Below are 23,132 nucleotides of genomic sequence, written 5' to 3' on the forward strand. Positions count from 1 at the left end.
TCTGGAGGGCAGCTGTGTATCTGTGTTATACAGCTGCAAATGGAAATGAAAAGTAAAACTGGAAGGAGTACTATACAATTGTGATATTTAGGCTTGAAATTGTGCCCAACTATAAAGTTTACTGGTATATAATGTGTTCTTGATCAGAAAAGCCCAAAAGAGTTGCTGTTGCTTTGGAAAAGCGGGAAGAGGATGTTAATGACAGTTTTCCTGTAGTCTCTGCTTAATGAATGAGATCTCTGAGGAGATCTAAAAAGCATATTCATTGCCCTTGAAAGCACCCATATTGAATGAAGTTCTATCTAAGTTCGTATTTGAAAAAGAATTTCAAACATCTTGTGCTTCCTGGAACTAAATATAAAAATTAGTTTTAAACTTTTACTGTAACTTTATTTTAAATAAATTGATTTTTTTCTAATTTTGTAGATTCATTTGCTAAGAAAGATTCTAGACTGATTTCATACTCTCCGACACCAAGATACCTGAAGTAGCTTTTCATTCTCACACTTCTCAGATCACAACCAGTTACCATTAGTAAAGATGGGGACCTAGGTCCTTTAGAAAGTGTTTTAAAATTCCATTTTAGTTTTTTAAGAAAGCAAACGGCTGCAGTCCATTTTAGGTTATCTTTAAATGGAAGGAAAAGGGGGTGGGGGAGGAGAGCTGCAGGTTGCAGAATCACTTTTGGCATTGAAGCATGCTCATATCAGCTTAGCTGAGCTGCTCTTGGCTGCACCTTCTTGGGTGTGAGGTGACCCCTGTAACAACTGACAACCTGGTTACTTCCGCCAGTTAAATAAGCTGAGCTAAGGAATAGGATCTCTTCCACTTTACAGTTTGATTGTTACACCTGAAGTTAAGAATGTGGGGTCCTAAAAAAAAAAAAAAAAAAAAAATTAAAAGGAGTTCCCGTCGTGGCGCAGTGGTTAACGAATCTGACTAGGAACCATGAGGTTGCGGGTTCGATCCCTGCCCTTGCTCAGTGGGTTAACGATCCGGCATTGCCGTGAGCTGTGGTGTAGGTCGCAGACGTGGCTCGGATCTGGTATTGCTGTGGCTCTGGCGTAGGCCAGCGGCTACAGCTCCGATTAGACCCCTAGCCTGGGAACCTCCATATGCCGCAGGAGCGGCCCAAGAAATAGCAAAAAGACAAAAAAAAAAAAAAAAGAATGTGGGGTCCTGAAAGAGTTCCCTTGTGGTGCAGCAGGTGAACAACCCAGCGTTGTCACTGCAGCAGCTTGGGTCAATTCCTGACCTGGGAACTGGTGCATGCCATGGGTGCTGCCAAAACACATACAGCACCCCCCCCCCCCCGCACGCAAACCACAGAAAAATAATTTGGGCTGCTTATTTAAGTCACCCAACCTCTAAAAGCCTTAAAGTTTCTGACCTACAAAATGGGAATAGCGATGATCCCTATGATGAAAGGTTAATTGGGATGCTTAAGTAAAGCATTCAAAAACAGTAGCTGTTTTTTCCTCATTCCTGAATTAGAGTTCTTTGGAAAACTGAAGGTAATTAGATTTGTTTTAGGAGAAATTGTTTTATTTTAAGGCTTTATTTCTCCAATAGTTAGAATCCTTTGAATCTTGCATAATGATCACATCTGTCCTTTGTACTACAGAGACACTGGGCAACTAAGTTTAAAGGCATAGGCTTGGTTTAGATTTGCTGGGAGACCTCTCATGGCTTTTGAGAAAGGAAAAAGAATGGAAAACTAAACAGATTAGATTTCTCTTTTCAGTGATAAAGAGAGCCCTTTCAGGGTTTTCTAATTCTTAATAGATTTCTTGCCCAACTGTGTTCCTTGTTTTGTGTATGAGGTCTATAAAGAAGCTTAGTCTAGGCAGAAGGGACTTGGGTGTGGTAAGGCAATTACAGGCTCTCAATAGATGATGCACTAATTAGTGATCTGCATCCCTTTCAAACTAGGGTGTTGGCTGCTGGGAGTAGCAGGAGTTACTATTAAGCATCAGTGACTAAGAATTAATCTTATTTAGCTGGAAATGGGGATAGATATTGTAATTAGATGTGAGAGACACAGCTATCAGACCTGAAAATATAAACTCTCAGAATTTTTTCAGTTTTCCCCACCCACATGCTGGTAGAGTACTAAATCTTAGGGATTTGTTTGTTGTTTTTGAAACTTGGGAGACCTAGGTTCTAGGCCAGGTTTGACCCTGAATGTCTTAGGAGAGCACATCGCTTCTCATGGTCTCTTTTTTATGTCTAAAATGTGGGATGGATAATAAGCATTTGCTTTTTCTCTTTTAAAGATCTGATTGCTGATGTCAGAACCAGGAAAAGGGTTGGATGCTGTTACCAAATGACTTTGTTTTCTTGTTTGGAGAGTAGTAGGTGAGAGTTAAATACTAGCTTCTATTTTGGGCTTTTTGTGGGCTGTTGTTTAGAGATGGAGGTGAAAAAATTCAAAAGAAAAAAGCTGTTATGAGATTGCATTAGGTTGTGTTAGGCTCTCTACTCTCATTTTATCTGTCATAATTGGGTAATAATTAGCACTTTAGAAGGCCATTATGGTAAGGGTTTTAATAGTTCTTTGCCCTTCTCTTTATGTGACCACCACCTGGGAGAAAATTTTGTGCACCTATCAAGGAAGAAAATGATCAAGTTTGGAATTTAAGAACCTAATTGTTAAGTCTTGATTAAATGATGCCTATTAGGTTGTAATTATATCATCCCATAAAAAAGGATGATAGCAGATTTGATTGCTGTGTTTCCTAAAGCAGTCTTTTAAGATAATGAATTTTAATTACATATGTGTGCCTGGGAACGATTTTAAGCCATTGAGAGGGGAAAAATGGACAAGGCATATTGAAAAAGGGAAGTGTTCACTTAGGTATATATATAGCTTTTTGGCTTGTGTTTTGGAAGGACAGGAACAGAAAAATCTGACTCCTTTCTCCATTCCCACATACAAATTCCTGTAGAAGGGCTCCTGAATCAGCATTCCCTCATTTTTACAGGAAATGTTATATAGCATTGCTCAGGTGTCCAAAGGATACGGCATAGTAGAAGTGGAAGTTTTTCCCTCTGTGCCAGGCCCTGTTGTAAGCAGTCTACCTTCTTTCACTCAAGTTCTCAGAACTCTTAGGTGTACAGAGTAAAATCTCACAGTTTTACAGATGGGAAATGGCAATGCAGAAAGGTTCAAGTTACTGGCTCAAGACACCCAGTAAGTGGCAGAGCTAGAATGACAACACATGCAGTCTGGCTCCAGAGTGCATGGTTTTAGCCATGCTAGAATTCTCTGGGCCCAGGTATTAAAACTAAATTGTGGATCAGTTGGAGTAGTGTTTTGTTTTCGTAACCTTTCTGACATTGATTTTTATGACCCATTTCCTTGGATAAAAATAGCCTTGGAGGATTTAGACACATCTGCGTTAGAATCTTGTGAAAGACAGGTAAAGGACAGCTTTGGCTCTGTGGCTCCTGCTTGGAACCTTCATTGGCTCCTAAATGGCCTTCAAACCAGTTTTCTAGCACTTTTATGTATTCAGGTTCTCCATTCTTTCCCAAACGGAATGTGCACTTTTTTCCCTTTTTTCTTTTTAGGGCCAAAACCGTGACATCTGGAAATTCCCAGGCTAGGAGTTGAATCAGAGTTACAGCCGCTGACCTACACCACAGCCACAGCAAAGCAGAATCCAGGCCTCATCTGCCACCTACACCACCGCTCACGGCAATGCCAGACCCTCGACTTACTGAGCGGGGCCAGGGATTGAACCCCGAATTCTCATGGATGCTAGTCGGATATCCATGACTAGTGCTGAGCCACAACGGGAACTCCCGAGTGTGTACTTTTTGAACCAGCCAAATGTTTTTTTCTCCCTTGAACATGGTCAGTGAATTCTTAGCTCATACTTTTTACTCACTTACATATCTTCTTAAGGCAACCCTAAATCCTGCATATGATCCTCTCCTCTCAGCCCATCTTTCATTGGTTCTGTCATTATCTCCCCCCCCTTTCCCACCAACACCTTTAATTCTCAGTTTTGAATTCACAGTCCCTGGCATTCAGGTCTTATTTAAGTGTGTTACATAAAATATACCTCATAGGAGTTCCAGTCGTGGTGCAGTGGAAATGAATCCCACTAGGAACCGTGAGGTTGTGGGTTCTGTCCCTGGACTCGTTCAGTGGGTTGTGGATATGGCATTGCCGTGAGATGTGGTGTAGGTTGCAGATGCGGCTCAGATCCGGTGATGGTGTGGCTCTGGCATAGGACGGCAGCAACAGCTCCGATTAGACCCCTAGCCTGGGAACCTCCATATGCCATGGGTATGGCCCTAAAAAAAGACAAAAGACAAAAATAAATCTTACAAAAAGATTTACCTTATAACATGAAGATGCCTTACAAATTCGTTCACTTACTTTGTGTTTGTATTTACACTGCTCCTATGAGGTATGAGGGACTTACTCAGGGATCACACATTTACTTTGCGCTGCTTATATTTTAAGGTTCAGTTAATGATTTTTCAGAAAATAGTTCTCTTTTTGAAGTGCCTTTGTTGGTTTGCGTTGTGGGAAAATTGCCTTTTTTTTTTTTTTTTAAATAGGATGAAGGTTCATTTTTTGGTTCAAACTAAAAGTAGGTTTAATTCTGGATTTTGGTTCATTTTTGTCTCAAATCTTAAGCCATTCAACGCTACTATTAGCAGCTTGGGACTCAGCTGGGCAGATAGTATCCATTATATAAATCAGGACATTGAAGCATAAAGGTCAGGTTAATTCAACCTGTGTCCACTTAGCTAAATTGGCTTCCATGTCATGCTTGTGGGTCGTACTCTACATCAACCAGCTTTGCTTTCCATTATCGTATTCCTCATTCTTTATGGGTTCCTATCTGTCAAATGCATCCTTATTATTAGCTATAAGGAGAATGGGGTTAAAGTGAATGGATAAACAAACTTAAATTCAGTCCCTCTGTTGTATTCCATGATCATGAATTGAATCAAAAGGGAAATATATACAAACGACACAGGGAGGTACAGTTCTCAGAATACCTTTTGTATATTTGGGATATTACTCTTTGTTTTGAAGAGACTTAAATATAGAAACGATGACTAAATGCCTTTTTGTTCTGGGGAACCAGTCTGCATGTAGATTTGACAATGGTAGAGTCAAGGTTCCCTGCAAGGATAGTAAGTCCTGAATACCTTACTTACAGAAAATCATTGCCCCAGTGAAGTAGATCACAGATCTTTGGACTGTAATGACTAGGTAGCAGAATTATAATCCGGCAACTTTGTGAGTTTACCGTTAGTGTGAAGCTGTTTTTTGCCTTTTGGCAGTATTTTGCTTTCATCAGGATGATCTCAGCTTTCATTAAGTTTTCATCTAATTGAAAAGATTGATTTTTGAGTAGGTGAGAGTCCTTTTATGTAATGTCTCAAAGGACAGAGTATGGGTCAAATCACTCTTCAAATGGATGGTAATTGTGAAGAAGAGGCTTTTAAAATGGAGATAGCAAGTTATCCAGAGCTCATTGGAACTAAGAGCTTTTATGTGTAATAAGCTTCCAAATTTGTAAATAACCGAAACCTAATAACTCAGTGAAAGCTGTGAGACCAAGGCGTGAACCAGAGTTATGCTTTCACGTTTATCACCCTTTGAACACTTGATTTTGTATTAGGCACTCCTATAGTAAGATCTGGAAAGTTCATCATTCTTTCTTGGATTATTGAAGTATTTTATTCTTTGTAGTTTTGTTTCTTCTAAAATTAAGACTCAGTAGAAAAATATAAAAACCAAGTGAGTACATTTCCTTTGTATAATATTCCATAACTGGGTGGGAAAAAATATTGTGGTCAAGTAAGTTATTTAAGCGTGCATTTAAGCATTTCCCTTGATCTGTAAGGAGGTGGTGGTACCACAGAGCAGGTTGTGAAAAGGAGTCAATATTAAAAACTATTGCTTAACTCTTGGAAATACTTCCCTGAAAATGCTAAATAGCAATAAATCAGTTTTCAGGGCAGAGACACATTGCCATTAAATGTCTTACTTTGTCTCAGCTTTGTAGTGGACAAAGACATGTTTTTCTTAAATACTTGGACTCTTGAGATTTTAAATTCCTTCCTAATACTGGCAGTTGAAAAGTTCTTCTCTGTGTAAGATGTTCTGTGTATTATAAAAGTCCCGTTCCCTTTGGGGTGATTTTATATGCTGTTAATGACCATGAACTTACTGTCTGTGCTTAAATTTTGCTTTTTCAGTTACTTAAATAGTCACTGGTAGGATCTTGGACTCTTTAGGAATCTTTATATAAAATGTAAAGACATGAATTACCTGCTTAATCATGAGCCTATTATTCTTATGGTCTTTGAAGATAGGGGTTTAATTTGATTTTTCAAGGTTGTTGGCTTTGAAAATATTGCTTAGAAGTGTGTTCTGATATCTAAGGAGCAATAATGTTGTTTTACTCCTATAGTTTATTTTGATAGCTATTGATATGTAGGGTGTGTGTTTGTATGTGTGTGTATGTGTATGTAAAACAAGGTAAGAGGGAGAATTTGATTAAAGAGAATTGTTAATCTTTTAAGCTTTTGTTAAGTGTTATTTTTTTAGGAGTTATGTATACCTGACAATGTGCTCCTGGCTCTCTGCTAATTTTAGCAGTAGAGGGTAGAAACATTACTACCATATTTCATCTGTATTTCATTGGCCAGGAAACCTCCCAGGTTTTAGAAAGCAATGCCAAATGGTTGGTGTATTGGCACTGAAAAGTTTAGGTTGCGTTTAACCACATGAACATTTTTTTTTTTTTTAAATTTTGGTTGTGCCCACAGCATACAGAAGTTCCCAGGTCAGGGATTGACTATGAACCACAGCAGGGACAACACTGAATCCTTAACCAGTAGGCCACCAGGGAGCTCCTAACCACTTGAAATTTAAAATGATTTTCTTAAACAACAGGGATAGATTGTACAGGTTTTGTGTAATTTTAATGATTAGTCCAGTTTGACGAATGTAATTATTTGATCTGAAAAGGGTTGGTAGGAGTTCCCATCGTGGCGCAGTGGTTAACGAATCTGACTGGGAACCATGAGGTTGCGGGTTCGATCCCTGCCCTTGCTCAGTGGGTTAACGATCCGGTGTTGCCGTGAACTGTGGTGTGGGTTGCAGACGCGGCTCGGATCGCACGTTGCTGTGGCTCTGGCGTAGGCTGGCAGCTACAGCTCCGATTGGACCCCTAGCCTTGGAACCTCCATATGCCGCAGGAGCAGCCCAAGAAATGACAAAAAGACAAAAAAAAAAAAAAAAGAAAAGGGTTGGTATTTTGGAATATTCAAATTATAAGATTTTTTTTAAAATAAAAAGCTGTCTTAGTCTTAAATTTGAGAAATGGTGCTGTGTATCCAGGATGGGTTAGGATATATCTTTTCACTTCCTAAAAAAATTGTCCTCAGAAGCTTTTAAGCACTCTGGCAGGACAGCTTGCCTTTTCTCCTTTGAGAGGCCTGCTGTACATGTGTTTAACAGTCAATCTGTCTTAGAAAGTGGGTGGTTCTTTCCCGCCTTTGATGGGAAGCTGATGGCCCAGCCCTCTTGGGCACTTGGTGTTCCAGGAAACTAGAAAACATTAAACAGTTAAAGGGAAGTCCCTGGATATTATAGTATCAGTTTGCTTCTGATTCTGGACCCAGATTGTAGATCTGCTTGGTATCATTTCTCTGTCCCTTTACTGAGTTAGAATGGGAAAGATAAGCTCATCAAGCAGTTTGAGTGCTCTTGGTGTGCTAATTAATTAGCAACACTGGAGTGTCTCTGGGTGCCACTGACTATAGGGAACTTTTTAAAAATTAAAAAAAATTTTTTATTATATTGGATTTACAATGTTGTATCAATTTCCCCTGTACAGTGGAGTGACCTAGTCATACATATTTTTTGTTGAAAGGTGAATTGTTTGTATATTTCTGAGATTAAGCCCTTGTTGCATCATTTGTAACTATTTTCTCCCATTCCTTAGGTTGTCTGTTCATTTTTTTTTTAATGGTCTCCTTTGGGGTGCAAAAGCTTGTAAGTTTGATTAGGTCCCATTTGTTTATTTTTGTTTTAATTTTTATTGCCTTGGGAGATTGACCTAAGAAAATACTGGTACAGTTTATGTCAGAGAATGTTTTGCCTTATGGTCTAGTCTTATGGTGTCCTGTCTTATGTTTAGGTCTTTAAGCCATTTTTTGAGTTTATTTTTGTGCACAGTGTGAGGGGACTATAGGGTATTGGATTTGGCTTGGAGAGGTAGAGCTGAGGCTCCTCTGATTTAAGTTTCTACTCTGGCTAGGTTTCTATATAAAACTACCACTTATAACTAAAGTTATTGGTGAGGTCTTAAAAGTTTCTTTATGTTCGAGTGCATGAGAAGGAAAAAAATCTCTTGGAGGATAAATTTTATTTTTCTTTATTTTTTTTCATTTATGATGATTTTTATTTTTTTCCGTTATAGTTGGTTTACAGTGTTCTTCAATTTTCTACTGTACAGCATAGTGACCCAAATACACATACATGTATACATTCTTTTTTCTCACATTATCGTGCTCCATCATAAGTGACTAGATGTAGTTCTCAGTGCTATACAGCAGGATCTCATTGCTTATCCATTCGAAAGGCAGTAGTTTGCATCTATTAACCCCAAATTCCCAATCCATCCAACTCCCTCCTTCTCCCCCTTGGCAACCATAAATCTGTTCTCCATGTCCATGATTTTCTTTTCTATGGAAAGGTTCATTTGTGCCATGTATAGATTTCAGATATAAGTGATATCATGTGGTATTGGTCTTTCTCTTTCTGACTTATTTTCATTTAGTATGAAAGTCTCTAGTTCCATCCATGTTGCTGCAAATGGCATTATTTTATTCTTTTTTTATGGCTGAGTAGTATTCCATTGTGTATGTATACCACATCTTCTTAATCCATTCATCTGTGGATGGACATTTAGGTTGTTTCCATATCTTGGCTATTGTGAATAGTGCTGCAATGAACATGTGGGTGCATGTGTCTTTTTCAAGGAAAGTTTTGTCTGGATATATGCCCAAGAGTGGGATTACTGGGTCATACGGTAGTTCTATGTATAGTTTTCTAAGGTACCTTGGAGGGTAAATTTTAAAAGGAAGGAGGGACTTGAAGGTGCATGATATTTTTATAGTAATAAGCATGTGTGTGAATTGGAACCAGGGGAGGGAAGACACCAAGTGGAGAAAATATCAGTTAAAGTATGAAGGTGCAAAGTCCAGAGAATAGGACAGAGGATATTTGGGGCATATAAAATTAAAAGCCAGGTGTTCAATTTGTGGACGTCTTGGCATGCTGCTGGTTTTTTTTTTTTTTTAATTTTTTTTTATTTTGTCTCCTGCATGTTAAAAATCAATAAGGATATAATGTAGGTTATGAAGCTCAGATGTGTCCTCAGAAAAAGGGTTGATGAGGCTTGGGAAGTTCTTTTGAGAATTGACAGGGGAAGGAATCACTGAAAATTGAGAAAATTTGAGAGAGACTCTGTTAGTTAAAAGTTTCATTGCTGAAATATAGGTGATGGCTTTGGAAATAAAGCAGAGGGTTTGAGAGGGGAACTGGTTGAACTTGGAGCTCGAATTCATGTGTCTCATGGTCTCTCTGGACCTTATGTGATACTTAGGATAAGATTTAGGGTGAGGTAAGAGTCTCTGGAAGCTTCCTGAATTTTATTTATGAATGATCTCCCCCATTTTCTACATATGTAGGGCAGAAATGTTTATGTGGTGTGAAAGTTAAACGTCATTGATTTTAAGTAGAGCATGTAGTCTTATTTCAAATGCCTGTTTTCAAGGGCCAGTAGAAAACTGATGAATTTTCTCCTCCCTACTCTCAACTGGAAATAGTCTAGATATATTATGGATATGATATGGAATTTGTGGTTTCATATTTCCTATTTCTCTTTTACTGCATGGTACCATCTTTCAGATCTTGTATGAGACCTTGGCATGATGCCTTACTGGGGCCAAAAGCCTGTTGGAATAATAATTGTGTGGCAGAGCAGCGTTTTAGAGTAGAAGGTTTTGCCATACCTCTTGTATAATGTTCTTCAGTAACTTCTCTCTTCAGCCACCATGTAGAAAGAGGAAAATTGAGTGGAGAGGACATTCTAAGTTGTTGTAACAGTGAGAAAAACAAGGAAATAGGAAAAGTTGAGAGTATTCATAGAATGGCTACTGGTCATTTTGACCTTGTGCAGGGTTTTGTCTGAGAGGTTGGAAGAAAACATTAGGGTAGGTAAGTTATAAAGTTGAAAAGGCCCTTAAATGCATGCCTGTGTGTATGCAGTTGATGGTATTTGAGTAGGTGAAAGAGTGAGGTGTTGTTCTTGGGAGGTTGAAGCTGGCCAGTTTGAGATGAAATGTAAGTGATGGGGTTGGGGGGTGGTGGCAAGAAGCAATGTATGTGATGATAAAGGATTGCCCTTGTGTCCTGGGAAATGGAATATGGGAGGGTGGTTGTACCAATTTACATTCCCATGACAGTGAAGGAGGATTCCCTTTTCTCCACACCCTCTCTAGCATTTGTAATTTATAGACTTGTTAAAGATGGCTATTCTGTGAAGTGAAACAAGGTTGATGGTCATTCTGTGAAGTGAAACAAGGATAGGGGGCAATGGGCTGGGTGGGGAGTTTGGAGTTTGTAGTAGGTGCAAACTATTTAGAATGGATAAGCAGTGAGGTCCTATCGTATAGCACAGGGAACTATACCCTAGTCTCTTGGGATAGAACATGATGGAAGATAGTCTGAGAAAAAGAGTGTATATGTATGTATGACTGGGTCAGTATGCCGAATAGCTGAAATTGGCACAAAACTGTAAATCAGCTATTCAGTAGATGGAAGAGTGGATGTTAGTGGTAGTGAGGGGAAAATTAATGGTTGTGAATTCAAATGTAGGGAGGTGTGATTTAGTGGGTAATTACTCAAGGTTCAAATACCAGGAGTCTGTGAAGGTTGGGTGGCAGCATTAAGAAGAAAAAGATAATCAAGAGAGAGAATTAGTTTAGGGGTTGTATCAGTCTCCTCAGGCTGCCATAACAGAATACCGCATCCTGGGTTGTTTAAAGAAATGTATTTCCTCCAGTTCTGGAGGCCAGAATTCCAAGATCCAGGTGATGGCAGAGTTGGTTTTTGGTAAGGCCTTGCTTCTAACCTTGTAAGAGGGCCACCTTCTCACTGTATCCTCACTGGGGTTAACACACTTATACTTCTGATGAATCCGCCTTCTCTTATAGGGCACCAGTCCTGTTAGATTGCAACCCACTCTTATGACAGCATTAACCCTAAGTACCTGCTTAAAGACTGTTTCTCCATGTACAGTCACAATGGGGGTTAGGACTTCAATGTATGAATTTCAGGAGAGACCTTCAGACCATGACAGAAGTAGAGGTATTTAATTCCTCCAGGGATAAGGAGAAATTTGTCTCTTTCCTCTGCATTTCTGATCTGTGGTTTTCATTTTTCTGATGCAGAAGAGAAGTGCTTTCTGATTTTTACCACTGGTCAAAGGCTTCTTTTCTTGTTCCCACCCAGGGAATTGGGCATTTTCCATGTGGAGAGTTCCTCCCTCTTTCACGTTGTACAACAGTTTCTGACCAATTCTACCCTTTAAAGTTAGATTTTAACATTTGATATGCAATCGATGTCTTATCTCTATAATTTTATAGTCTGACCAAGGCACAGTGCTTATGCTTTGAAAGCTACTTAAACAGAACATGTACTTAAAAGACACTGTGCTTTTGCCACTGGTGTAAAGAGAGTCTTGGCAGTGTTTTACCTGAAATGTCTCTTGAAGTGTCTGTGCAACTCCAAGACCCCCTTTACTTGGAGAACATCAAGAGGTCAAGTGTTTATCATGGAACTCATGATATTTATGTTAGAAATGCTAAGAGATGTGAGGTTTGGGGTATCTTCTGCTTGTCTTCCTTTGTGTCCTTACCCAGAGCACACATCTGCAAATCACATCTTCATAGTGAGGGCCCTGGTTTTCAAGTTTAAAAAGAAAGTTAACATTGGAACCCTAATATAGAAGCTTAAAAAAAAAAAAAAATTGAAGCTCTGGGGATAAAGGGCTAACACTAGTTATATTACTGGCTAGTTAGTTTGCAATTATAGGCCCCGTCCTAGTTTAACTGTTGCTTTCCTGCCTCTTTAGGGTAACTCTGAGAGATCTCAACCTTGGCGAAAGCAGCAGGATTTCTAGTTTTCTTTATAGGTGTTTGTAAGATTGAGTTGTGAGAAGAGGATGAAGCCTGATATGGAAATTATCCCATTTCCTTCCGTTAGGTTTTTAGTTTGGCCTCATTTTGTTTGAAAGTAAACTCCCAGGGCAGCTGATATGCCTGCAATTAATCCTAAGAAGAAAATCCATTCCAAAGCCAAAAATGTATTTTTTGCTTTACCTGTGCAGGCGCGGAATGGGAAATGTCTGTGTGTCTCTGCAAATGTGGACTCAAATGGTTTGGTGAAAATATCAACTATCCTTTCATCAAAAGCAGGCATTTCAGTCTATTTTTGTGCCCCTTCTCTCTCTCCTACCCTTTTCACCAAAAATCTTTCTCAGTTTCAGGATTCCCTCTCTGATCTCTCCCTGGAATTCATTATAACTGTTAGATCTATTTTGTTTCCAGTACAAAACAGGAGAACAGCAGTAGGACACTTTACTTCTTTTAGAATGGTTTTCTAGCCAAAGAATGATTTAGTAGAAAATTTCTCACTTGCTAAAAGGCTTTTTTCCCTTCTTCCAACAACCACCATTTTATGTGTATCTTTAAGAGTTACCCAAGCATTATAGTGTTTCTCTGTGAAAACTGGCTTCAGGAATTGGAAATTAGTGCAATTATTTACTTATTTATTTATTTTTGCTTTTTAGGGCCACATGTGAGACGTATGGAAGTTCCCAGGCTAGGGGTCGAAGCAGCTGCTGGCTGATGCCACAGCAATGCAGGATCTGAGCCTAGTCTTCAGTCTACACCACAGCTCACAGCAATGCTGGTTTCTTAATCCACTGAGGGAGGCGAGGGATCAAACTTGCATCCTCACGGATTCTAGTCAGGTTTGTTACTGCTGAGCCACATAGGAACTCACTTATTTCACTCTAGAAATATATGGGTTCCTTTGAGTTGCCCTATATCCATATAGTCAAGAGAGGGTTAAAAGAACACAGCTCTTAAAAACACCTTTAAATATCTTTTTTTCTAACTTGTTAAGCTATGCTTAGTAAAGACTTGAACAGTAGAAAGTTTGCTCTTTTTATATCGATACCCTATTTTTTTCCTCATGTTGCCTCCCCTCCCCTCTTTTTAAGGATATTTATTTTCTTGGAGAAGGAACCCAAATTCCTTTCTAGTTACCAACTCATCATAATGATTGGACATGATAGTTTGTATAATAAAACAAATTAGTAAGGAAGCAATTTCTTGCCATTCACAGTGTGGGTTTAAAGATTATGTAGCTAAAGGATTACCCACTAAGTGTGTGGGAAATTATCTTAGGACAAAGTGTGGTATATGAAAATAAAAGTAAATTGGGAAATTTTGCAGATTACCAAGCTTTATTTATATAAATTGTATAGGTTATTTTGACAAATAATTAAAAGTTTGACCAATCCTGTTGCTAGAGTTGTTTCCTAAATAATACCTGTCCCTAAGAATTCAGTTGAGGGCACAGAGTATATTTTAATAGATAATTTTTGTATATAAATTATAATAAAGTTAGTATATCACTTAAAATATCAGTTCACTAACCATCTGTAAAATGACCATCACTTGTAGGGGGGTACATTCTACCTTACCTTTTAGGAAGAATTATCATTTTTTATTTTTTAATTTTTTTTTGTCTTTTTTTTTTTGCTATCTCTTGGGCTGCTCTTGAGGCATATGGAGGTTCCCAGGCTAGGGGTCTAATCGGAGCTGTAGCCACTGGCCTACACCAGAGCCACAGCAACGCGGGATCCGAGCCGCGTCTGCAACCTACACCACAGCTCACGGCAACGCCGGATCGTTAACCCACTGAGCAAGCGCTGGGACCGAATCCACAACCTCATGGTTCCCAGTCGGATTCGTTAACCACTGCGCCACGACGGAAACTCCAGAATTACCATTTTTTAAACGGCTTCATCTCAGCTCTTTGGGTACTCACCTAGAGTGATATAGAAATTAAATAGGCAGGCCAAGCTTCTGTTTTACATTACTGAGTCTTTAAAACTATTAAGGCCATCTCAAGATTCACTGGTAGGAAGGAAGAAAATTGGGATACTATTTTCTTATACTCTTAGAATACGGATGCTCTATTTTCTTTTATTTGGGTTGTCTTCTCATTTATTCTTTCCACGAAGTGGACAAGATGACATAATTATTTTCTCCATGCTCTAAATGAAGGAATTGAAGCTTAGAATGGTGAATGCTAGAAAGGATCACTGCAGAGCTCATGGTTATAACCACTACATACCTCTGATTGCTCAGCAAGCTTTGCTCATTATCTGTCCCTTCCTATATTTTGTAAGTGTGCTCATTCGCTTCAGACTAGTCAACAGTTATTTCTTATCTTCCTAACACTCATAGCCCTTTTGTCACATTAGTTATAAAAATCATTTTGTGCCCCCTTTCTTACAAGAATCTTCTAAGTACAATTTCCTGGCCTGTACCTGGCTTATGTTGTCAGCAAAAAGATGCCAGTTGACTTTCTCTGCCTTTTTATTCACTGCTCTGGTGAGACTCTCCCTGGATGTCATCTCTGGCCTGGCTCTGCCTCTGCAACTTCACTGACTCTCACAGTGCTCTTTTCTCCCCAAAGCCTAGGTGCTTTTCCCTTCTCTGATTATTTGACTCTTGTATGTCCCAGCTGAGATTCCACTTGTTTTATGAAGGTCTTTGCAGCTTCTCTCAACCTTGGCTGCACATGAGAATCAAATGAGGTGCTTTAAAAAATCCCAGTGTCATGGGCCCTTATGAGAGAGATTCTTATTTAATTGGTCTGGAGTGAAGCCAGGCAATGGTTATTTGAACTGCTTTACTGAAGTGGTGCAAAGAGCATGTGCTTTACAGTCTGATAGACCTGGATTTGCAAGTTTTGTAGTTCAGGGCAAGTTAATCTTTTCTAAGCCCATTTCCTCATCTGAAAAATAGGGATAAAATGACCCATTTCCTTAGGTTGTTAGGATTGCATGGGGATAGTGCTCTTGAAAAGTGTTTGGCACACTGCCTGACACACCCTAAATTAAATGAATAATGGCCAATGTTTTTCTTAGCCTATCCAACAGTGTTGTCTTCCTTTTCCAAATGCCCAATTTCTTTATCACATTTGCCATTTATGGATTGCCTTTCCTGTGTTTGAATATGTCTTTCCCGTTAAAATTTGTTTACAGTTCCAAAGTTCTCAGTGATGTCTTATTCCATTGTGTGCGTAAGTAAAAGGGTACCTTTACTTCTTAAAATATATTGGACATGAAAGCTTCCAAAGAAAATAGATATATAGCATCAGAAATTTTCAAATAGAGAAGTAAACTGGGTCATGTGGTTGTCATTTAAGAATTTCAGTGGCTTAAGTTTTTAAAAGCCTTTCTTTTTTTTTTTTCCCACTTTTGCCGCTAAAGACTGTTACTGAATCCACTGCAGATTTCCAGCTAATATACTTTTTGAACACTTATGTCTTTGTTTTTTGTCCCAATAGGTTCCTAGTCCCATCTTTACCTGAAGTTTTAATTTTTTTTTCCCCCTAAGCTTCTTACAGCTTCAGGGTGACTTTCTGAGTGATATATTCTATCTCCAGTGATAAAGGGCAGATCAACACCAGTTGAAAGGGATAACTGTCTTTCTATTTTTGAAAGATGGGTTTTTCTGAACCACTTTTTTTTTTTTTTTGAGAGTCAAAGACTCTTCCTCAACTGCCATTGTTATTCTTCTGATATGTCAGTAATCACCTTTGGGTTGACACCGTTTCAGTAGCTCAGGGTCCATGTATATTTCTAAATCATTCATGTCTTATAAATTTCAGTATGAAATAAGCATCCATCCAGGTTCCTTGCTTAGAACAGTCTGAGCTATTTAGTTTGCCTCGATGTAAATTGTATCTTTAATGCTTACATTACTTTGATAAAATTAGATATCAAGGTTTTAACTTTCTTAAAGTTCACCTTGACTTTCCTTGTGTATAATGGAAAAGTGTTTTTAAACTACTACTGTTCTGTGTTACTTTTTTATTAACAGCACCTGACGTGGGCTTTTATGGCAGTTCTGAAAGGTGACTTTTCTTCAGTAATAGAGATAAATGCTCTGGTACAGACAAAAATGTTTCTGATGTCCTTGAAAGATGTCAAAATCTCTCAAGTTCAGTAAGCTTGAGACAGTGTCCAAAATAGAGCGTAGCATCACTAAAGACCAGCCATGCTGTTCTTACACCGCATCAGTCTGTGTTTTTGGGAGAATACCTCTTCAGGGTGACCTTCAGGGCACAAAGGTATAGAATTCTTACTTAGGTCACTGTTTTTTTCTTTGAGACTGTTAATTAAAGTAAAAAGGTTGAGAGAAACCTCCTTCAAGTGGGACCTAGTATCTTACCAGTTCTATGCAGAATCCCTTAAACTCTTTTCCCCGTTTCCTCTCTCTACTTTTAACCTACAGTTCTACTCAGGCTGAACTTGGTTATACGCTTTAGAAATGCCTGTTTGCAGGTTGACTTGAACCTTGAACAGCTGTTAATTGGCAGAATAGGTTCATGTTTCTGTGTTTGGACTGAAGAGTGTTTGTGGTGGAAGTTTTGGGTTGATCAGACATGAGGCGCAGTGAGGGGTGAGCTATAGTGGCTCCTACTTGAAGGGCATTTCCTGCCTGTGTTATTTTTGTTGATCTTTAAAGTATAATGTGAGAATAAAAAAATACGTAATTAGAAATTAGTGCTCCTTTTTGACTATATTTGTCTAAGGGAAGCTGTAATAACTTAAAAGATTTATGTCCTTTTTTGTCCAGGAGGACACAGAATTAAATTGATTAAAATTCTTAGTTTCTAATATACTTTGGTTTCTGCATGCACCCTCCTATTTTGCTGCTGAATAATACTCAGTTCTGTGAATGTATGACTATTTATTTATCCTCTGTTTATCTTCATGAGCACTGGAGTTGTTTTCCCTTTTTTGCTTTAAGGAACAGTGCTGCTATGAACTTTCCTCATAGTGGCTCCCCACATTCTCCCTACTCTTTGTAACAGTTGTCCCTCAATGTTTGTATTTCTCAGGCGAGTATAAGAAAAAAATAAGTATATTAGGGGGAGGGGACTGATAAATTTGCCAACTTTTTTTTTTTTTGCAAGGAATGGCATTGAAAAAATCTGACAGAATCTCTATTATCACCATTTCTTGGATGCTTAGATATCTCAAAAGTAGGATGCACATAAAGTCAGAGGACAAAATGAATACATTTCACTTCACAAAAACCTGGCTACATTTCTCATTTTGTTTTGACCAGGGAAGATTATTCCACAATGTCTAGTGAAGTGCTTGGCATTTATATGTTTCTTTATTTCCCCTACAGATATTAAGCATCCTTTGTACATTACTAGTTTGCCAAGCTCTGATTTTCCAAATGAATTTTCTGATTAAAAAACTAATGGGCAGCTCTCCACCTGGCTGCCGCTGTGCTGCCATCATGGGCACAGGTCATGTGCAGTCCATCAAGCTTGCCGGGGTCAACAAGATTCTGGGCAGGACTGGTTCACAGGAACAGTGCATACAGATTTGAGTAGAATTCGTGGACAACATGAGCCGCTCCATCATCCGAAACATGAAAGGCCCTGTTCATGAGAGTAACATGCTCACCTTTTTGGAGTAAGAGCGAGAGGCTCAGAGGCTGCGCTGAACTTGTGTGTGACTGGGTCCTGGATGTCTGGAAAGACCACTTGGCCCTTGAGGGTGACAATGATGTGCTGTTAATAAAGCACTTACATTGCATGTAAAAAAAAATCCCCCAAAAAACCAAAACCCAAACAACAAAATAAAACAGCAACAACAACAAAGCAACAAACTAATAGGCAGTGCATACTAATGAGAGTTAACAGGCTAGTGCCCTTGCCTAGTTCAAGGACTCTGAGCCAATCTTTGGACTTTATTTTCTTCATTAAAAAAAAAAAAAAGGAGTGATTGAGCTGGTTGGTCTCCTTAGGTTCTTGAGGTTCCATACTGGTAAGATTCTGCTTACTGAGCTTCCATATTCTGCAGGGGACTGCTTCCCTAGGATGAGATTTCCTCAAGGCACAGGTTGTATCTTTGCAATTGTCTCCTGTTCCTCCCCACCCAACACCCAGCTTGGCAACATCCTTCCCTCCAAAAAGGCAAGTATTACATCTATTGAAACACATTCCTTATCTTTAGGTCTCAGTTTAAATGTCACTGCTCTAGGGAGGTCTTTCCTGATCATCCTCCCCACTTTATTCACACAGATGTTTTGTTTCTTTTTTTTTTTCCATGGCATGGGTTACAGTTTTAAATGATAGTTTTGTCCTTTTCCTTGTTTAATGTCTATCACATTTAAGTTCCCTGAGTGCCTGTCTTGTGGACTCTCAATGTAGGCATTTAGTAAATGTCTGAATCCAAGGTCTCATCACCTGTGTGAACACGTGACAATGGATAGCCTAGTGCATATGTCCTTTCTGTTTTCTGAACCTTTCTGATTTTTTTCCCCCCTCTGTCATTGAGATATAATCCCTTCTCTCACGTGTACCAGATTGTGTCCTATGTTATGGTTCTGCATGTGTTCCCTTTTTGCTAGCCACTAAGTGGAACACCTTACTTATATCATGTAGAGTACCCAGCACAGGGTCCTGCATGTTACAAGGATTTGCATATTAGAATGAATGTGAATATCTGTGTCCTTCAAATGTGTTTATTTGAGGCACATCTATTTTTTTCTGTGTCCTTTTAGTTGTGACTCAAGCCTTATTTATTTTTTTTATTTTTTTTTATTTTTTATTTTTTTGGTCTTTTTGCTATTTCTTTGGGCTGCTTCCGCGGCACATGGAGGTTCCCAGGCTAGGGGTCTAATCGGAGCTGTAGCCACCGGCCTACGCCAGAGCCACAGCAACACGGGATCCGAGCCGCGTCTGCAACCTACACCACAGCTCACGGCAACGCCGGATCGTTAACCCACTGAGCAAGCGCAGGGACCGAATCCGCAACCTCATGGTTCCTAGTCGGATTCGTTAACCACTGCGCCACGACGGGAACTCCTCAAGCCTTATTTGAAAGCTCCATCTCATAGGATCCCTGATGCCTCTTCTTCCATAATGGCTTTCCTTGTTTATCAGCTGGGGCATGGCCACTTGTAGTTGTCCAGAATAGTACAGGTTTGTCATGCTATCTGCTGTTATGTGTGTTTCTTCAGTTTAACTTCTTTGGTTTTGCTTGGAGTCACTCTATTTAAGTGGCTCCTACGTTTTAAGATGAGATTTAAAATTTAAAAAAAAAAATCTTTAAGTAAAAAAATTTTTTTGGCTGTACCTGTGGCATGCAGAAGTTTCTGGGCCAAGGATTGAAACTGTGCCACAGCAGTGACCAGAGCCACAGCAGTGACAACACTATCCTTACTCCACTGAGCCACCAGGGAACTCCTCAGCTGAGATCTTGCTGTCGTCCATCATCCTTGGTCCTCTAAGCAGTTATTTTATGTTATTTGGTTATTTTCATTTGAGCAGTAAAGGTTAACAGATGAGGTAAGGATAGTTCTGTCCAGTGTGCCCTCTGGGTGTGGGATGCCTCCATCCACAAGAGATTAGCGATTGGGCTACCTTTCCTAAGTATTGGAATACATTTCCAGGTATTTCTTGCCCTTTGCAGGTATGAGTTTGTTGGATGAAAGCCCAATATGTACCTGCTAGTATCTTGGGCTATTTCGGGACCCATCTGAGCTCTCAAGTGGGAAAGGGGATGAGGGCTTGTTGAGAAGCTACAAGGGAAGAAAAGAGCTGGTAAGTCATGTACAAGAAGTATCAAAGCAATTTGGCCTCTTTCCTGCCTGTCTTCCCATGCCACCCGCTCCTGTTCCCTTCAGTGCTCTGGGGTTTTCATCTTTTGTTTGTTTGTTTGTTTTGGTTTTTTTAGGGCCATAGGTATGGCATGGAAGTTTCTAGGCTACGGGTCAAATCAGAGCTGCAGCTGTTGGCTTGCACCATAGCCCAGATCCGAGCCTCATCTATGGCCTACACTGCAGCTCATGGCAGTGCTGGGTCCTTAACCCTGTGAATGAGGCCAGGGATTGAATGTGCGTCCTGATGGATACTAGTTGGGTCTATTACCTCTGAGCCACAATAAGAACTCTGGTTTTCATCTTTAGTTATGCTTTAGGCTTGTGTGTAGACTCTCTTTGGTAGGTAGGCTTATATGTTTCTTTATTCAGGTAGGATTGCTTCTTCAGTAGACTTTACCAGAAGGTATTTGGCTGTATAAAGTGATTTTCTTGTGTAGTATGCTACATACCCTTCATCTTTAGGCTTATTATTTTAGTTGATAATTCTAGCTCTCTAAAATGGCCTAATCTCTTCTGTTTTCAAGAATACCAAACATTTAACATTAATTATAGGTAACTGTCAATTTGTTGGCTATGCTAAGACCCTGTGTTAAGCATTATGCTAGGCTTTGAGCAGATGCCGATGGTGTACTTTAATTATCACAGGATATCTCTGGTGCATGGTTCCTAAATTGGCATCTGAACATCAGCTTTGACTATTTAACAAGAAATTGTTTTAACTTGAAATCTGATTAAACGTTTTTATGTTAAACTTTACTTAATTTGTCTATTCTGTGCTGTGATAGTTTAAATATTTGGTACTTGGAACTTAGTGTATGTGAGTTCTTGGTCTGATTGCAGGTAAATTTAAGGAGGAACCTGGCCTTATTTATTTATTTTTGGACAGAGTGAAGAAAGCATAGCCTGGTCCATATGCAGGACATTGGTGTGTATATCTTTGTTAACTTGAATTTCTTGAGTTACAATAACACCTTGACCTTAGCACAAATTAGAAATGTGCTGTTAGAAGAGAAAACAGGAGAGAAGAAAGCAATTCTCTAGAAGGTTAGTGTCTTAAGAGCAATAGTCTGCTTTGCATAATATCTTAAAATTTTGTAAGTTATTTTATTCATTAACTTCTTATGAAAACCCTGCTATTTAGGCAGAGGAAAAAAAATCTAAGGTTTTTTTTTAAGGCAGGGAAGTTACTAGGTTAAAAATTTGTCATTGATCAGAAACTACCAAGAAATACAATTAGGACATTGCAGCAGGTTTTACTGTTGTTTTCCAGTGTTTCCATATCCTCATTAGTTGTCTGTTAGATTTGAACCTAGAAATGAGTTAATTGCCCGCCAAGGTCAATTCCCAGCCTAACTTTGATGGCAAAAGCTTAAACTCCAGATTTCCCCTGAATGCTATACAGAACTGAGATGTGTCTTTTCTTTACCTTGATTTACCTGGCCATCCCTTACCTATTCTGAAGAACTGAACTGAAGCTTTTAAAACAAATGGATGCAATTTTTTTCTTGGGAGTTGCTCAGTGTTACACTGATAATTTTGATTTGAGTGCAGATTGATCCAATATGTCCATTTCTGTAATCTTGGCCCTTAATGAAGAATATAATAAGAATCTTGGTGTGGGCCAGCATGGCTAATGTGAAATAAGAGGTGTGTATCTTACCTGAAAAATCATGTATTCTTTTTTTTTTTTTTTGTCTTTTCTAGGGCCACACCTGCAGCACATGGAAGTTCTCAGGCCAGGAGTCTCATTTGAGCTGTAGCTGCTGGCTGACGTCAGAGTCACAGTAACTTGAGATCCGAGCCATGTCTGCGACCTACACCACAGCTCACAGCAATGCCAGATCCTTAACCCACTGAGCGAGGCCAGGGATGGAACCTGCAACCTCATGGTTCCTAGTAGTATTCGTTAACCACTGAGCCATGATGGGAACTCCAAATCATGTATTCTAGAGTTTAACTTTTATAAGGTCATAGTAAATTGACCAAAATGGTAAATTGATTACACAGAGACCCATAAGGAGTCAGTACTTAAAAACTTTTGTCAAATTGGAGGTATTTAGTTTTCCCAAGTTTATTAGGCTGAAAGCATACATTAAAGATTAACAATCAGGGGAGAAGATAAATACTAGTCAGGGTTTAAATGTGAGAATTGAAGATTTTGTTTAATAAGTTCTTATTGTTTGACTACTTTCTTATTTTGGAATCTCATACTGGATTAGTAAATAAATGTAAAATATTTAATGCCAGATGTTGGTCTGTTTCCATTTCATGTTTTATAATACAACGCTGGAAGAAGAGAAAACTGACCCAGGTTACATTTTGGTTTAGTGGATGGGTAGTATACTCCGATACTCTGAACGTTTAAGAACTCGTGCCTCTACTTTATTATAGAGAGTGGAAGTTCATGAGGATTTTTTTTTTTTTAAGGAAAATTACTGTGGATTTTTTGGGAAAAAAATCAATAGCATTAAAGTAATACTCTGCAACCTTAAAGATTGGCAGTTGATAGAGCATAATTTAATGTGCCCTATAAACCCCTCAATTTTTTAGTTCCTCTGGCTTTTTATTTTTAGCTGTGGCTTTTAGTTAAGGAGAAGAAGTGAAAGTATAGTTTTCTCTTAGTCTGAAATTACTAAAACTTTTAATGCTGAGAGAGTTCTCAGTTCAGACCTTTATTTTTAGAGAATTCTTTACTTCTAGGGAATTAGAAAGAATGGTAAGTCAATTACCTTAGGATTTTAACCAAATTGTAATTGCTCTGATATTGCCAAATGGACTAGGGACAGTTTTTCAGTTCTTTGAAAATTTATAGAGGAAACAAAATAGCAGTTTTGGGGCCATGGAAGAATGCATTCAGTCTACCCCCTTGTGGTTCATTCCACCAGGCACCTCCCAACTGGGGCATTCACCCCACTGAGAAAACAGCCAGTCTTCAGGCAGGGTTTTCTGCAGGCTGAGGGATCGCCTTTGTCCCACTGCCTGCCCACTCTGCAGGTTTGAAACAGGTTTTCCCCGGAATCTATTTGGGTAAACTGAAGGCAGCAGAGAAAGTGTGAAGACAGACCTCTTTACACTTTTGTTCTGTCCCTACT

At 39.0% G+C, this 23,132-nt stretch overlaps 1 protein-coding gene and 1 pseudogene across 11 annotated transcripts in view; both read left to right on the top strand.

Moving 5' to 3' along the window:
* Nucleotides 1–23,132, top strand: part of ELAVL2 (ELAV like RNA binding protein 2) — a 169,386-nt gene that overhangs the window by 51,147 nt on the left and 95,107 nt on the right. The gene's annotated exons all lie outside the window — the stretch shown is intronic.
* Nucleotides 17,641–17,877, top strand: LOC125121253 (40S ribosomal protein S28-like; annotated as a pseudogene).

Source organism: Phacochoerus africanus, chromosome 2 (assembly GCF_016906955.1).
Source record: "Phacochoerus africanus isolate WHEZ1 chromosome 2, ROS_Pafr_v1, whole genome shotgun sequence".
NCBI lineage: Eukaryota > Metazoa > Chordata > Mammalia > Artiodactyla > Suidae > Phacochoerus > Phacochoerus africanus.